This window comes from Lynx canadensis, chromosome X (assembly GCF_007474595.2).
Source record: "Lynx canadensis isolate LIC74 chromosome X, mLynCan4.pri.v2, whole genome shotgun sequence".
NCBI lineage: Eukaryota > Metazoa > Chordata > Mammalia > Carnivora > Felidae > Lynx > Lynx canadensis.
In genome coordinates this window covers 35919257-35935289 of record NC_044321.2, presented here as the reverse complement: position 1 = coordinate 35935289, position 16033 = coordinate 35919257, and the positions used below count along the sequence as shown (strand labels likewise).

The window sequence follows — 16033 nt, the reverse complement described above, 5'->3', positions numbered from 1 at the left end:
CCCATCGTCAAATGTAAGGCAAGCACAATGCCCAGAGGCATACGAGGAACACAGCTCTTACCACATGGATTAGCCTAACTTGACCACCCAGCACAGCAGGTATGCACCGACCACGTACAGAACTGAGCATCTGTCGTTGAAGATGTGGCTTCCTCAAGATTCTTTGACACAGCACTTTTCCAGTTTTCCTGCTACACTTCCAGTCTCTTCCATGACTGTCTTTTGTCCTCCCCTTGGCTGGGGCTGCTCTCAGGCTTCTGACCTAGTCTTCCCTAATGGATGGGTCTCCTCACCCTGTTTGTCAGTGAGTTCACCAAGCTTGGATTCAACAATCATTTTTTTAAGGTTTATTTATTTATTTTTGAGAGAGCAGGAGCAGGGGAGGGGCAGAGAGAGAGGGAGACAGAGAATCGCACGCAGGCTCCGTGCTGTCGGCACAGAGACAGATGCCGGGCTTGAACTCAGGAACTGTGAGATCATGACATGAGCCAAAATCAAGGGTCGGACGCCCAACGGACTGAGCCAGCCAGGTGCCCCTCAAGGATCATTTTTTAAGAGCTCAAAATGTAGTTCACCTTTATACCACTCTTTCTGTATTTCCCAGGGTAGACCTTTCTAGAGGTTCAGTATATGTTGATTCCTACATTTCTACCTATAGCCTGACTCCCTGTTCTTGGCCTAAATCCAGCCAGAACAGAAATTTCTCTACAAGCTATGCAGCACAGGAGGGAAATCCCAGACAGCTACACTCCTCCTGGCTCTATCTCACCATGCTGCAGTGCCTAGACATTCCCATGTGGCCCCTCTGTGTGTTTGATGGCAGGGGACAATGCAGGACACAGTCTCCTCTCAGGGTCCCAAATGTGAATCTGACCAAAGGCCTCCTGCTTCTGGCTTCCCGTTCAACTTCTCCAACTTCTCACCCTTTCTCTGGCCATAAGCCCAGAAAAGTAACCTTGAGACCCATTGCCACTCCTCTCTTGGCCCTGCTTCCATGTTTCTTCCCACAATTCCTGTGGACCAGATGGGACAAATGTTGGACTTTCACTTCCTCTAGGTCACATCTTCCTACTCGAAAGCAACAGCCTGACCAATATTGATGGAAAGGGTAACATCTCTCCATCATGGAAGAACTACTGGGATCTGAACTCACCAGAATCATTTTTTTATTATTATTATTGAGGTATAACTGACATACAACATTACATTAGTTTCAGGTGATTTGATAGTTGTATGTGTTGTAAAATGATCACCACAATAAGTCTAGGTAACATCCATCCTATACATAGCTACAAATTTGTTTTCTTGCAATAAGAACTTTTAAGATCTACTCTCTTGGCAACCTTCAAATATGCAATAATACAAGGGCACCTGGCTGGCTCAGTCAGAGGAGCATGTAACTTTTGATCTCAAGGTTGTGAGTTCGAGCCCCATATTGGGTGTAGAGATTATTTAAAAAATAAAATAAAATCTAGGGTGCACAGGTGGCTCAGTCACTTAAGTGTCTGACTCTTGATTTTGGCTCAGGTCGTGATGTCACAGTTCATGAGTTCGAGCCCCACATCGGGCTCTGCGCCGACAGCAAGGAGCCTGCTTGGGATTCTCTCTCTCTCCCTCTCACTCTGCCCCTTCCCTGCTCATGTTCACTCACTCTCTCTCTCTTGCTCTCTCTCTCTCTCAAAATAAATAAACTTTAAAAAAATAAAATAAAACTCTTAAAAAATATGGAAGACCGTATTAACTATAGTCACCATGCTGTACATTACATCCCCATGATTTATTTATTTTATAACTGAAAGTTTGTACCGTTTCACCCACCTCCCAACCCCCACCTCTGGCAAACATTACTCTGTTCTCTGTATCTATGAGCTCGGTTTTTTTGTGTTTTGTTTTTTTAGATTCCACATGTAAGTGAGATTGTATGGTACTTTCTTTCTCTGACTTCTCTCAGCTAGCCTAATGCCCTCAATCCTTCCACGTTGTTGTCCCACATGGCAAGATTTCATTCTTTTTTATGGCTCAGTGATATCCCCTTACATATATGTATGCCACATTTTCTTTGTCCCTTTATCCGTTGGTGGACACTTGGGCTGCTTCCACGTCTTGGCTATTATAAATAATGCTGCAATAAACACAGAGGTGCATGTATCTTTTCAAATTGGTGTTTTTGTTTTTTTCAGGTAAATACCCAGACAGGGGATTGCTGGATCATAAGGTAGTTCTGTTTTTAATTTTCTGAGGAACCTCCACACTGTTTTCCACAGTGGCTGCACTAATTTACATTCCCAACAGTGCACAAGGGCTCCTTTTTCTCCACATCCTCGCCAACACTTGTTTCTTGTCTTTTTGATAATAGTCATTCGAACAGGAGTGAGGATATCCCATTGTGATTTTGATTTGTATTTCCCTGACGATGAGTGACACTGAGCACCTTTTCATGTACCTGTTGGCCATCTATATATGCCTTCTTTGGAAAAATGTCTTTTTTTTTTTTTTTAAGTTCATTTATTTTTGAGAGAGAAAGAGAAAGTGTGAGTCGGGGAAGAGCAGAGAGAGAAGGAAAGAGAGAATTCCAAGCAGGCCCCACACTGTCAGTTTGGAGCCCAAAATGAGCTCGAACCCACAAACCATGACATCATGACCTGAGCCAAAGTCAGACACTTAACTGACTGAGCCACCCAGTCACCCTTGGAAAAATGTCTATTCAGATCCTCTGCCCATTCTTGGTTGAATTGTTTGGGGATTTTTTTTTTTTTTTTTTTTTTTTTTTTTTGCTATTGAGGTGTATGAATTCTTTGTTTATTTTGGATCCTAGCCCTTATTCAGATATATGATTTGCAAATATTTTCTCCCATTCAGTAGGGTGCCTTTTCATTTTGCTGAGAGTTTCCTTTGTTGTGCAGAAACTTCTTAGTTTAATGTAGCCCTACTTGTCTGTTTTTACTCAGGATTAATTTTTAATTCAGTCAAGAAATTTGGAAAAACCTTTTCCTCTGCCAAGCAAATGGCTCCTCAGACTTTCCAAGGAGAAGGTGGCCAAAATAGAAACTCAAGAGGGAAAAGTCCACTTGAATTCTTCAAAGTGTCCCCTCTGTTTCATATGGATTTTCTCAGTTACTTATCAGGACAACCTATGGGGTCATTACTATTGTTATTTGAATTTTACCCTTAGAAGAGTAAAGCACAGAGAGGTCCTGTGACTTGCCCCATGTCACAGAGCCAATTGTGGGAGAGCCGGGATTGAAACCAGGTCGTGGTCTGACTCGGGAAGCAGCCATGTTTCTTCCTTCTGTGTGCACAATAATGTAGGCTTCTCTCTGATTCTACTCTTCCCCCATTCTCCATTAGCCAATCTCATGCCAGTTTCCTTTTTAAAGTCCTCTCCAAGGGGCACTTGGGTGGCTCAGTCGGTTAAGCGTTCGACTTCGGCTCAGGTCATGATCTCACAGTTCGTGGGTTCGAGCCCTGCGTCGGGCTCTGTGCCGACAGGCTCGGAGCCCGGAGCCTAATTCGGATTCTGTGTCTCCCTCTCTCTCTGCCCCTCCCTTGCTCACACCCTGTCTCTCTCTGTCTCAAAAATAAATAAAACATTAAAAAAAAATTTAAAAAAAAAAAGACTTAAAGTCCTCTCTAAGACACTGTCAAGCCCCTGGCACAGACCTTCATTATTTTATTTCTCAATTCCTGCCCCAGGAATCTCTCTCTCTCCCTCTCCCTCTCTCTCTCTCTCATTTTAGTTTATTTATTTTGAGAGAGAGAGTGTGTGCAACCAAGGGAGGGGCAGAGAGAGAGAGAACCCCAAGCAGGCTCTGCACTGTCAGGGCAAAGCCTGACATGGGCCTCGAACCCACAAACTGTGACATCATGACCTGAGCAGAGATCAAGAGTAGGAGCAGAGATCAATAAACCACCCAGGCGCCCCCTGCCCCAGCTTTTCAATCGGCCTTTTACTGCCAGTCCTTGCCTTCAATGCATTTTTACATAAATGCCTGATTATTCCTTCTAAAACTCTGCTTTCTTTGTGTCGTTATAATCATCTTTGGCTCCACATCTCCCACCTCAGTGCTTCCTGGCTGGCACTCAGGGAGGACCCCAGCCCACTCCTCCAAGCCTGTCCTTCCCCAAACCCACAATTTCACCTTCCAGGTCAGTTCTAACAGACCCCAAACCATGCCAAGCTCATTGCCACCACCTCCGGACCTTTGCCAGTCCTGCCTGGAATTTGGCCCTCTGTCCTTTGTAAATCTTGCCCACCCCTCCCAGGTCACCTTGACCCAAACCATCCTCTCTCTCCTGACCTTCTTATGTCCTCCCCTCTAGGATCACATAGTTTGACACTGAATTGTCCCCTAAGAGACTCCTGTGTTGCCCCAGTGTGACTGTGAGCTTGCTCTTTGGGAACATGAGTGATTTCATACAATTCTTTGCAAGCCACTCCCTCCCTGACATTTAGGGTACTTTAGAAAAAGGCAGAACTAATCTTTGACAAAACAGGAAAGAATGTCCAATGGAAAAAAGACAGTCTCTTTAACAAATGGTGCTGGGAGAACTCGACAGCATCATGCAGAAGAATGAAACTAGACCACTTTCTTACACCACTTACAAAAATAAACTCAAAATGGATGAAGGATTTGAATATGAGGTGGGAAACCATCAAAACCCTAGAGGAAAAAGCAGGAAAAAACCTCTCTGACCTCAGCCGCAGCAATTTCTTACTCGACACATCTCCAAAGGCAAAGGAATTAAAGGCAAAATGAACTATTGGGACCTCATCAAGATAAAAAGTTTCTGCACTGGAAAGGAAACAATCAACAAAACTAAAAGGCAACTGACAGAATGGGAAAAGATATTTGCAAATGACATATCGGATAACGGGCTAATATCCAAAATCTATAAAGAACTCACCAAACTCTACACCCAAAAAACAAATAATCCAGTGAAGAAATGGGCAGAAGGCATGAGTAGACACTTCTCTAAAGAAGACATCCAGATGGCCAACAGGCACATGAAAAGATGCTCAACGTCGTTCCTCATCAGGGAAATAAATACAAATCAAAACCACACTCAGATACGACCTCACGCGGGTCAGAGTGGCTAAAATGAACAAATCAGGAGACTATAGATGCTGGAGAGGATGTGGAGAAACGGGAACCCTCTTGCACTGTTGGTGGGAATGCAAACTGGTGCAGCCACTCTGCAAAACAGTGTGGAGGTTCCCCAAAAAATTACAAATCGATCTACCCTATGACCCAGCAATAGCACTGCTAGGAATTTACCCAAGGGATACAGGAGTGCTGATGCATAGGGGCACTTGTACCCCAATATTTATAGCAGCACTTTCAACAATAGCCAAATTATGGACAGAGCCTAAATGTCCATCAACTGAGGAATAGATAAAGAAATTGTGATTTGTATACACAATGGAATACTACTTGGCAATGAGAAAGAATGAACTATGGCCTTTTGTAGTAGCAACGTGGATGGACCTGGAGAGTATTATGCTAAGTGAAATAAGTCATACAGAGAAAGACAGATGCCATATGTTTTCACTCTTATGTGGATCCTGAAAAACTTAACAGAAGACCAAGGGGGAGGGGAAGGGGAAAAAAAAGTTACAGAGAGGGAAGGAGGCAAACCATAAGAGACTCTTAAATACTGAGAACAAACTGAGGGTTGATGGGGGGTGGGAGGGAGGGGAAAGTGGCTGATGGGCATTGAGGAGGGCACCTGTTGGGATGAGCACTGGGTGTTGTATGGAAACCAATTTGACAATAAATTACATATAAAAGAAGAAAAGAAAAGAAAAGGCAGGTACTGGGGCACCTGGGTGGCTCAGTCAGTTAAGCGTCCAACTCTTGATTTCTGCTCAAGTCATGATCTCACGAATCATGAGTTTGAGTCCTGCATCTGCAGAGCCTGCTTGGGATTCTCTCTCTCTCTCTCTCTCTCTCTTTCTGTTCCTCCCCCACTTGTGCTGTCTTTTTCTCTCTCAAAATAAATAAACTTAAAAGAAAGAAAAGAAAAGAAATTGAAAAGGCAGGTGCCCAGGTTCCATCTCACACTTGCTAAACCGGAATCTCTGAGGGTGGGCCCAGGCAATTTTTTTTTTTTTTTTTTTTTTTGGTAATAGCTTAACTGAGGTACAATTTATGTAGGATAAAATTCACCCTTTTACGGCATACAAGTCAGTGGTTTGTAGAATGTTCACAAAGTTTTGCAACCCACTATCTAATTTTAGAACATTTTCATTACCCCAAAAGGAAATTCCAAACCCATTAGCAGTCCCTCCCCATCCCCCCGCTTCCTACAGCCTCTGGCAACCACTAATTTACTTTCTGTCTCTGTGGATTTGCTTATTCTGGACATTGCATATAAATGGAATCATACAATATGTGGTCCTTTGGGGCGCCTGGGTGGCTCAGTTGGTTAAGCGTCTGACTTTAGCTCAGGTCGTGATCTCACAGTTCTTGGGTTCGAGCCCCACGTCGGGCTCTGTGCTCAGAGCCCGGAGCCTGCTTTGGATTCTGTGTCTCCCTCTCTCTGCCCTTCCCTGCTCACACTCTGTCTCTTTCTCTCTCAAAATAAATACACATTGACAAAATTAAAAACAAAAAACAATATGTGGTCCTTTGTGTCTGGCTTCTTCACTCAGCATCATGTTTTCAAGGTTCATCCATGTTGTAGCAGGTGCCAATCCTTCTTTCCTTTTAATTGCTGAATAATATTTCATTGTACACATGGACTACATTTTTTAAGTTTATTTCTTTATTTTGAGAGAGACAGAGCGCAAGTGGGGGAGAGGCAGAGAGCTAGGGAGAGAGAATCCCAAGCAGGCTCCACACTGTCAGCGGAGAGCCCAACATGGGGTTCGAACCCACGAACTGTGAGATCATGACCTGAACCGACATCAAGAGTCAGACGTTTAGGGGCACCTGGGTGGTTCAGTCAGTTGAGCGACCAACTTCAGCTCAGGTCATGATCTCGCCGTTTCCGAGTTCGAGCCCTGCATCGGGCTCTCTGCTGACAGCTCAGAGCCTGGAGCTCATTTAGATTCTGTGCCTCCCTCTCTCTCTCTCTCTGCCCCTTCCCCACTCATGCCCTGTCTTTCTCTCTCAAAAATAAATAAACATTTAAAAAAAAAAAGTCGGACATTTAACCAACTGAGCCACCCAGGCGCCCCCAGAGTTAGTGGACATTTGGGTCGGTTCCACTCTGAGGCTATTACACAAATGCCTCTGCGAACACTTGTGTACAAGTTTTTGTGTGACCGTATGTTCTCACTTCCCTTGGGTAGGTACCCGGAAGTGGAATTGCTGGTTCTAGGGTACCTCTGTGCTTAATCTTTTGAGACTCTGCTAAGCTGTTTTCTACCACAGCCGCACCATTTAACAGTGCCACCAGCGGTGAATGAGGGTGCCAGTTTCTCCACATCCTTGGCCCATGGATTTTTGCCATTGTTGCACAGGTATGACGGAGTTTGAACACGCTGTGCTAAGCTCTGGAAGCCCTCCTTGTTTACCATCCTGAGAACTCCCCAAGATTCCTCTGAGGTGTCGGGTGGCCCGGGGTTGGATCACCTTTCACAAAGAGCCCCAGGGTGGGGATGGGGGAATGGCATGCCTGCCAGTGTGAGCATTGCCAAGGAAACAATCATGGCAGCCCCAGTGCCATGGGCTCAAGAAACTCTGGGCCCAAGAAACTGAGTGCTTAGAGAGACATTTAGGAGGAAGTATCTGAGGTGGAGGGAGGGCTGAGACCAAGCCAGGCCCTGACTCAGCCTTTGAGCTGCTGTTTGACCGTGATAGGGCCATTTAACCTCCCCAGGATGGCTGTGATGTGTTGAAAAACTGAGGATTGTGTCTGCTTCTCATCCCCACCCCCAGAAGGATGCCAGGAGGTTAAAAGTAGCTCATTGAAAGCATCTGGTGCAAGTTCTGGGTAACTCCTATGCATTGTTATGGTATTATCTCTGTCTTGTCCTCGGGTGGGAACAGGAGGGCTTCGGTGGCCAGAGAGGCAACGCCACAGTTTTCTGGACTGATACAGCAGTTCTGATTCTTTCCGAGTGCAACCGCCATGGTTTAAATCCCTGCCCCCGTGGCTTTAATGGACTAAAATAAACAGGAAGTTTCCACTTCATCCAGACCTCACTGAGGCTTGTGTGGCATGTGACATGTGACTTCTGCTGTCCATTTCCTTTTCTCTCTGGAAGGACCTTTCAGACTTAGGCGTGGCTACATCTGTACTCACAGCAAAGCTTCACCCTTTTTTTTTTTTTTTTTTTGCCTACATAACTTCCTGTCCAGCAGTGATTCTAGTACTCCCCACCCCCCACACACACACTTTTACGACATCAAGAGGACATGCGGAGAAATAAAAGGGTTAGAATTCACATCAAAGCCCAACGTCCAGAATCTTGTTGCAAATCCAGATGAAGCTATTTGTGTGGGCAGAGGCTGAGAGCTGTTACTCAGAAGCTGGGTCCCCAGGAGAAGGAAGATGGGGTTTAGTGTGTGTTTGTGTGTGTGTGTGTGTGTGTATGTTTTGAACAGAGTGAAACCTTAGTTCCTTGAGCAACATGAGGCTGTTGGTTTTCTTGCCTTGCCCCACACAGGTTCCCTGTGCGGTAGGTCAGAAGAGAGACCCGGCTTGTCTTTGTCCCTGGGCCGAACTGGGGGGTTGTTTCCTTTCTGCACGTAAAGAACAGCAAATCCCTGAAATGGGTCTATGTGGAAATAGTCACAGAGGATAAATAGCTGTTCCCATCCTACGGCAGGCTTCCCTTCTCCTGCTTCCTGGAATTGTATTCCTTGGCTGGGGGATAAGCAGATAGTGTAAGTTCATTTGTGACTTTGGAATATTAAGGGGTGTGTGTGTGTGTGTGTGCACATTAATAGAAAAATGAACAGGGCGCCTGAGTGGCTCAGTCAGTTAAGTGTCCGACTTTAGCTCAGGTCATGATCTCACAGTTTGGGGGTTCGAGCCCTGCGTCGGGCTCTGTGCTGACAGCTCGGAGCCTGGAGCCTGCTTGGAATTCTGTCTCTGTCTCTCTGCCCTTCCCCTGCTCAAGCTCTGTCTCTCTCTCTCAAATATAAACAATAAAAAAAATTTTTTTAGAAAGAAAAAAAAAATGAACGGATTCCTCAGCAGCCACAAAATTTTATCAAAGCTTTGTATGCTTCTCGTGTCACCTCGTCATCCAGATCTCAGTCATAAATGAAGAAGCCCAGCAAAATCTTTGATCATCTCCTTCCCAGAAAGCCAGTGAGAATGTGGCTAGAGGGGGCTCTGCCCTGAGGGAAAACCAGGCAGGCCTCTGCCCCGTGCCCGCTTGCAGTCCTCTGCTTTCAGACAGTGGAGCTCCAGTCCCAGCAGTGGGGGCAGGGGGAGCTCTGTTCCTGACTGGAAGAGTCAAGAGTATTTTCATAAGAAGACTGAGAAACTTCCCAGAACTCTGAGAAGCCATGAGCAAGGGTGTCCTCGCCCCCCAGTTGAGCCTACTGGGCTACCCTTGAAGAACAGAAGCCACACAGCTGTCTGGCCTGTGTCCCCACGGCCGTGTCCTGGGGATACAGCCTATTTGAGAAAGGGCTTTGAACTGGAGAAAGAAATCCACAGGAAAGATCATGGTGCACCTTCTGTTGGCTCTAGCGTGCTTAGGGTCAGCCCTCAGACTTCACCCAGCCCCAGGCTGGGATTGAGGGACAGTGAGAATTGGACTCAAGAGTTTCCACACTGACCTTCCAGAAACTTCGTCTTCAGCCCCGTTCCAGGCCCCGCTCCAGGCCCCGCTCCTTTGAAGCACAGGTGGATTAGAGGTAGCTGTTCCTCACGAGGCATCCTGCCCACCCAGTTTGACGGGTTAGGAGCCCCTCCCTCCCCAGGGGCAGTTTCTAGCCTGGCACTAGCATCCGTGCACCTCAGACTCCAGAGCTCTGTCTAGAACGTTGATGGTTGGGAGATGACTCTGGAAAATAACCGGAGCTAAGCGGTGCTTCCCACTTGGCCACCCCAGGCCCCCTGCCTGGCTGTGTGGAAAGGGGGACAAGAGCCTCATTTTCCAGGAAGTCAACTCATTGACTAATGATGCAAGCTCAAGACAGGGGGTCCTGAGAAGGCTGCCGAAGGTCTCTCAACCATCCCTCTGCTATCTTCATACCCTAGAAACCGTTTGTTACTGTGGATTTAAAAACTTTTAGCGAAGCACAACCACTATCCTGACTTCTAATACCATGGATTCATTTTGCCGGGTTTTGAACTTCTTATAAGTGGAATCATACAGTATGGACTTGTGGTTTTTTGATTTTTCCCCCCGCTCAACATTATGAGGTTCAGCCCTGTTGTATCAATAGCTTGTTCATTCATTCTCGTTGTTGTACACTATTCCACTGTCTGAATACACCATCTATTTCTCTGTTCCCTGTCAGTGGCAGGCACTTGGGCAGTTTCCAGCTTCGGGTTAGTACAAAGAACGCTGCGGTGACCATTTATGCCTTTGGGTAAATGTATGTTTGCATCTCGGTTGGGCATATACCCAGGAACGGAAGTGCTAGATCAGAGAACGCATCTGTTCAATTTTGGTAGATACATACAAAGCTCTAAAGGAGCTCATACATCTTCACCCCCAGACCCCTAAATCTGGAGCCTTTCCCATGGATCTCACGCCTTCAGCAGCTCTGAAGCCAACGGTGATGAACTATACCCCTCGCACTTAGGTGGCAGGGGCAGTTGTTACCCCAAAGGAAGTAACAGTCAGCTAGGGTTGCCATTACAAAATACCATAGACGGGCTGGCTTTAACAACAGAAATGTTCTCACAGTTCTTGGAGGCTGGAAATTGGAGATCAGGGTGCCATCATGGTTAGGTTCTGGTGACGGCTCTAGTCCTGGCTTGCAGCCTTCTCCCAGTGTCCTTACATGACGGCAAGAGAGAGGGAGCTCTCTGGTGTCTCTTCTGTTTTCTTTTTTTAAAACTGTCGTGCATAGTCGAGTTTTTATTTTGTATTTTTTAATTAATTTATTTATTTTTTTATTTATTTATTTTTAATTTATTTTGAGAGAAAGAGCATGCGGGAGCCAGGGATGGGCAGAGAGACAGGAAGAGAGAGAATCCCAAGCAGGATCCTCGCTGTCGGCACAAAACCTGACACAGGGCTCAAACTCACAAAGAGTGAGATCATGACCTGAGTCGAAATCCAAAGTGGGATGCTCAACCAACTGAACCACACAGGCGTCCCTGTATTTTTTTAATGTTTACTTATTTTTGAGAGAGAGAGAGAAAGAGTGTGAGCAGGGGAGGGGCGGAGAGAGAAGGAGGCAGAGAATCCGAAGCAGGCTCCAGGCTCTCAGCTGTCAGCACAGAGCCCAACATGCGGCTGGAACTCATGAACCGTGAGATCATGACCTGAGCCAAAGTCAGACGCTTAACCGACTGAGCCACCCGGGCACCCCTGTATTTTTTTTTTCTAAGTAAGCTGTGTGTAAGTATGCCCAATGTGGGGCTTGAACTCACGACCCTGAGATCAAAAGTCGCATGCTCTACCAACTGAGCCAACCAAGTGCCCCTCTGGTGTCTCCTCTTATACGGACACTAATCCCGTCATGAGGGCCACACTGGCATGACCTCATCTAAACCTAATTACACTTCAAAGACCCCATTCTCCATATACCATCACCCTGGGGGGGTTAACATGCATAGGGCAAGGGGCAGTGGGGAGCTTTCCAGTGAGAGGAGAGGCTGTTTCTTCCTATGTCTATCATCTGTCTAGCTGCTTCACCACTGCATCCCCAGTGTCTGCTAGCAAAGGGTCTGGCACGCAGTGTGTGCTCCATAAATAGTGTTTTGAAACCTATTTTATGGGAACTCTCAAGCATACAAAAGCTATAGAGAGACCAGCATAATGAGCCCCTCTATTCTCATTGCCCAGCTTCAACCATTGTCAACATTTTGCCCATCTAATTTCACTTACCACTTGTCACGGTTGGTATTCCAAGGAGAGGGAATAGCATATAAAAGGCACAGGGGTGTGAAGACTGTGTGGTGTGTTCAGCCCCTGAAGGGCCGAAGGGTGGCCAGATTCGGGAATAGACGGTCCCTGTGACTATTCCAGCTCCGGCCTTCATTGCCTTGATCTCATCTCTTCTCACGACACAGTGAGCACTTCCTGTGGGTGGGCCATCCCTGAGCAGGAGTAATGGGGTGAATGAGATGTAGCCCCTCTTCTCACGAGGCTGACTCTCTAGGAGAGAGACCCACAACAGAAGAGCCATATGGCATGACACTGCTCTGGGAGGAGTCTGTGGGCACCTAGCCAGACTTGGGGTCGGGAAAGGATTCTTGGAGGAAGTGTTAGCTTATGAAGGTTATTCTCCATTTGCCCCCAAATCCATTCTTTGTTTCTCTATGCCCCTGAAAGTGACTTTTAACAGACTTCAACCAGACCGCTTTGCCTCTTTGGCCTTCAGGTGAGTTCAGCCAATCAGAAAGACAGGCAGCAGACTGAGAGTTGGGAAGAAAAACAAGTTTGAGTCTATTTCTCTTGCTTGTTGCTCCACCGTGGTTCTGGCAGTGGCTGGAACCTTCCACGGCCACAGCTCCTGTCAAGCGGCCCCTTTTCATGGCACCAGTGCTCGCCAGCCTCCAGTGACATAATTTCCTCCACCTACCCCTTTGGACCTATGGGTGTCAATGGCTTCCTGCTGTTGCTAGTTCCTGGGTGCCTCAACATCCCTTGAGAATTCCCCCAATCCTGCCAACACCTTTGTCAATGGTACCTTCAATAAAAAGTCTCCCCCAAAATTCTACATAAAGAAAGTAAGGAATTGCTCACAAAAGGATAAAAACATGTTGAAAGGACAGAGCAGCCAACCTGAGGGCACTCCCAATAGCCAAAGCTAGAATAACTCAAACAAAATAAATAATGACAGTATTGCATTATAACCCATAGAATAAAATAAATATCCAGAAGTCCATACTGATATTGATAACTAAATAAATTAATTAAAAAGGGAGAAGGGACAGCACCTTCTTACAGAAGGATTCCGATTAATAAATATAGAAGGAACGGAATATAAACAACACAGTAATAATTGTCCAAGGCAAGATCTACTGACAGATGCTAAAATCAGTGAGCAAAATTTGAAGAAAAACAGGATAGACACATAGTCTCAAAGTGTCTTCTCCAAAATATTTTTTTTAATATTTATTTATTTTTGAGAGAGAAAGAGAGGCAGAGCATGAGCAGTGGAGGGGCAGAGAGAAAGGAAGACACAGAATCTGAAGCAGGCTCCAGGCTCTGAGCTGTCAGCACAGAGCTCAACATGGGGCTTGAACTCATGAATCGTGAGATCATGACCTGAGCCGAAGTCAGACGCTTAATGGACTGAGCCACCCAGGCGCCCCTCCAAAATACTTGTTAATAACAATGGGGTGGGGTGCACCTGGTTGGTTCAGCTGGTAGAACGTGTGATACTTGATCTCAGGGTTGTGAGTTCAAGCCCCACATTGGGTGTAGAGCTTACTTAAAAATAAAACCTTAAAAAAAAATAACGGGGGACATAGTAATTTTACAGTGAAGAAACACAGCAGAAACCACCTTAACCAACGATCAGGATTAACACTGCCAGTATTAAGACACCTTGACATCCTGTAACCCCATGATGAGACAAGAGGAGCACATCATTTCTGTGGTATTCTTACCCAAAATGCATAACCTCAATTTTTCTAATATCTTATTTTTAAGTAATCTCTACACCCAATGTGGGACTCGAACCCACAACCCTGAGATCAAGAGTTGCACGCTCCACCAACTGAGCCAGCCAGGTGCCCCACATAACCTCAATCTAATCATGAGAAAACATCAGACAAACTCAAGTCAAAAGTTACTCCACAAAGCACATGACTAAGACACTTCACGAGTGTCAAGACTGAAGAGCTATCCGAGACTGGAAGACACTAGGAGACGTAATAGCTACATGCAATGTGGAATCCTGGGTTGGATCCTGAAACAGAAAGAGAACATTTGTGAAAGCACTGGTGACATTGAGATTAGGTCCACAGTTTAGGGAATAGTGACATAACTAAATGCAGCGTGGGATCTGCAGGGATTGAGCTGAAATCCGTTCGTTTAGCAAAGGCACCCCCAGAGATTCTGATGTTGCATTAAAAACACTTGCATTGCAGTGTTGACAATAATTGAAGCTGCATGTAGCTCCATGGGGATTCGTTATACCACACCTTCTCTACTTTTGCGTTTTTTCCCCCAAAATTCTCTAATCCCAAAGCTTGCTCTTCAATTGTTCTCAATAGCAAAATAGTAGAAAATGATCCAAATGTCCAGCGGTGAGAGAATGAATGGATTAACTACATCGTGCTCTTCATGAAATGGAATATTATACAGCAAAGAAAGCTCAAAACAGGCAAAACTAGTATTTAAGATGGCATGTCTATGTGATAAAGCTATACAGCAAGGAAGGCATAGTGGTTACCTCTAAGAAGAGGGGCTGAGATTAGAAAGGAAGATGTGATGGGCCTCTGGGAGGCCGGCAAAGCTCTGTTCTTGATCTGGAGATGGTTAGATGGGTATTTATGTTATAACTATTTATGAAATTATACGAGCATAGGATAGGCACTTGTATGTATTTTTTGTATTTTTTGTTAAATGTTTATTTTTGAGGGAGACCGACAGAGCATGAGCGGGGGAGGGGCAGAGAGAGAGGGAGACACAGAATCGGAAGCAGGCTCCAGGCTCCGAGCTGTCAGCACAGAGCCTGACACGGGGTTTGAACCCACGAACTGTGAGATCATGACCTGAGCAAAGTCAGTCACTTAACCAACTGAGCCACCCAGGTGCCCCTATGTAGTTTTTTAAACCAGCACTGCAAAAAACTTGTTTAAAAACAAAAAAAAAAAAAAAACAAAAAACCAGCACTGCAGAGTTTGTCTAAGCGGGAGAATAACATGATCGATTTGCCACTTATTTGTTTATTTATTTATTTATTATTTTAGAGAGTGTGCACACGAGTGGTGGAGGGGCAGAGGGAGAGACAGAATCCCAAGCAGGCTCCTGACTCAGCATGGAGCCCGACAAGGGGCTTGATCCCACGACCCTGGGATCGTGACCTGAGCTGAAATCAATAGTCGGATGCCCAACTGACTGAGCCACCCATACGCCCCCCCCCAACTGGCCCTTTAGAAAGATTATGCTGACCTCTGGGTGGTGAGTGGATTTGGGGGTGAGAATAAGACCGGGTGGACCAGCTCTGAAACTGTTGCAGCAATTCAAGGGAGAGGCATAGATGCGTGGAGAACCCCAACCAGGGCAACAGCAATGGGGTTTTAAGGAGAAGTGAGTGGTTCCAAGGAACACCTGGGATTAGGGTCAACTGGAGGTAGTGTTTTGGGGTGTTGCCGAAGGGACCGGGGCTGGTCCCAAGCATCGTTTTGAGCCGCAAAGTCCACATTCTGCTAATATCAGCCTTCTGCAGTGCTCCTCCTTTAGCCCACACAGCGGGCTGAAACAAGCATGTCCTTTGCCTGTTTTTCAAATAGTTTACATCGGGAGAAGGGAAATGTGCTTCAGGATCCACACACTGGAGTTTGGACACACACGGCGATCACCCACCACTAGCAGTGTGGAGAGGAATCGATGCCATAATCCAATGTAAAACTCATAAATGATCCCATTCTTTGACCCATAACCCCAGTCCTGGGAATTTCTCCTAAAGGAATTTTTTTTAAGTTTATTTTTGAGAGAGAGAGAGAGAGAGAGAGAGAGCACATGCACACTCGAGCAGGGGAGGGCAGAGAGAGATGGAGAGAGAAAATCCCCAAGCAGGCTCCACACCGTCAGTAAAGCCCGATGGAGGGCTTGAACCCACAAACCATGAGATCATGACCTGAGTCTAAATGAAACAAGAGTCAGATCTCGACTGACTGAGCCACCCAGGCGCCCCAATCCTGAGGGAATCTTTTTAAAAAGACTTACCCACCATCCAGCTTCAACAAATGTCAACTCATGGACAACCTTGTTTCA

General features: G+C 45.9%; 1 non-coding gene across 1 annotated transcript; it reads right to left on the bottom strand.

The window, feature by feature from the left end:
• Positions 1-11486: 11486 nt before the first annotated feature.
• On the bottom strand, positions 11487-11559 carry TRNAK-UUU. The gene has a single exon. It is a non-coding gene; the product is annotated as a tRNA-Lys (tRNA).
• Between the last annotated feature and the right edge of the window lie 4474 nt (positions 11560-16033).